The sequence below is a fragment of the Pygocentrus nattereri genome, chromosome 2 (genome assembly GCF_015220715.1).
Source record: "Pygocentrus nattereri isolate fPygNat1 chromosome 2, fPygNat1.pri, whole genome shotgun sequence".
Lineage (NCBI taxonomy): Eukaryota > Metazoa > Chordata > Actinopteri > Characiformes > Serrasalmidae > Pygocentrus > Pygocentrus nattereri.
This window is the reverse complement of record NC_051212.1, coordinates 44,546,019-44,548,292: the sequence shown is the minus strand read 5'-3', so window position 1 is coordinate 44,548,292 and position 2,274 is coordinate 44,546,019.

Below are 2,274 nucleotides of genomic sequence, written 5' to 3'. Positions count from 1 at the left end.
AGTTGTTCTGACTGATCACTTTTCTGTGTGTGCTATGATGAAACGTTTCTTTCCTGATGTCAATGATCTCTTCTTGAATGGCACTGCCCCCATTCACACAGCACAAGTGCTCCAGGAATGGTTTGATGAATGAATGATGAATGATTGATTGATTGAATGAATGAATGAATGAATGAATGAATGAATGAATGAATGAATGAGTCATAGGATATAGCCTGCTCAGTCACCAGATCTGAAGCCAGTTGAACACTTAGGGGATTTTAGACAGACATCTTACACAGAGCTCTACACCACCATCATCACTGCAGCAATAACTTTCACAAGAATGTTGCTTCATCCCTTCAGTGCAGTTCCAGAGACGGGAAGTATGTAAAGCCACATGGAGGCTGTTCTGGTGGCTCATGTGAAAAAAGGATGTACCTTAATTAGAGTTTTTGTTTTATTTGTTTTAATTCATCTACTACTACATAAATTGTGTAAATTTGTGAAAATATGTTTATATACGGTGTTACACATGAGTGGTTTAAGATGTGAGCTCAGTAGTCAGCAAGATGATCATTTGTCTTCTAAAGCAGACTGACATTATAATCTGAGGTAGATGAACCTGAATGTCTTAATGAAAAGAGGCAAACAGCTCCCTCTCCTGATGACAGCATTGCTCTGCGTGAGTCATATGAAACACTTTTCATACAGTGTAGCTGGGTTTCCTGTCACTGTGAGTGAGAGCACAGTAGTTGAGTGCAGAATCTGATACTGCAGCAGAGGAGATCAACATCCACTGTTTTTACATTTACATCCACTTCAGCATCTAGTCGTTAGACTGGAGGTGTTGCGTGCATCAGGTTATTTTTTGCTGTGGTAGGATTTCCAGTAATACTCTGGTCTGAATTCAGGATACTGACAATACCACTGCAGAGTTTGCACACTGCAATCATACCTGCAGGGGAGATTAGCTCTCTCATCTTCAAGAACATGAACCTGCATTTTGTCCTCTAGTGGTGCTACTGATTGTGAAACACAGTTTCCAAATGGGTTGTCACACACCTGATTCTACAAGTTTAATCAGTCTTCAAATAACTGATCATGTGAGCTTCTGCTTTGGTAGAATGAAACATGGCAGCCACTCTGGCCCTTTGTGGATCAGACTGGACAGCCCTGGTTTCAACCTCAATGAGCTGACAGGTTACTAGCTATGCCTACCTTCTACCCCAACAATTACATCTCTGAGTGTGAAGAAATTTTACTGAACTGCACGTCAGTTACACTACATTTTGGTTAAAGATGAGCTGTATATGATCCATAGTGTACTGAGTTAGGACATGACATGGTACATGCAAGCTTGAGTGAGGGTGGTAGATCTTCAGGACCAGGATTGAGCACACATGCGGCATGGGATTAAATAAGACAGAAACCTTCTTAAATGCTTCTGAGTTCTGAGTGCCAAAGAGTTTTTGTACAGTGTTTCATGGTTTCCTGTCACGGTGGGCTTCAGAGCACAGTAGTAGAGTGCAGAGTCTGATACTGCAGCAGAGGAGATCAACAGATCCACACGGTTTTTCTGTTCATTTACTTTCGCAGACACTCCTGCAACTGGAGGAACAGCTTTTTGTGTAAAGTTAGCTTCACTGACCAAGATCAGGAACTCAGGTCTGGATCTGGAATACTGACGATACCACAGCAGATCATCAGTTGCAGTAGATCCATTGTATTTGCAGGACAAAGTTATAGAATCTCCCTCTAGGACATTAACAGTGGAAGAACTTGGTTCTATTCCCTCACCAGACGTGTTGCCTGCTGAAGAGATAAATCATATATCACCAATAAGATTTTTAAAATTTTAGGTTTAAGGATTCATTTAGAAAATTAAACCCTTTTTCCACTGTATGTTTGGAGATGTAACTTTTTTGCATAAAAAGTGCTGCATTAGTTGTATGTATCTTACCTAACATGAGAAAAAGAAGCCACCATCCACCAAGGCATGCCATGTCTGAACAGCAGTTGATTATAGCTCAGTTTTGCTGTGTGTGCTTCATGTTACTTCAGTTTCCCCTAAAACAGGAACACATGACAACATCTCTCAGTTCTTAAAGAATTTCTTAAATAAATCTGCCCTCTGCTGGAAGATTCCTGTAATTATGCCTCTGTGAATGAAAAGAACGTTCACATCAAAACAGCATATGATTCAGTGCTGGGTATTTTCCACAGCTAATGAGATGGAGTTGAGATTCATGTCATTAGAAATTTGAATTTGAATTAAAAAATCTGAATTCTGAA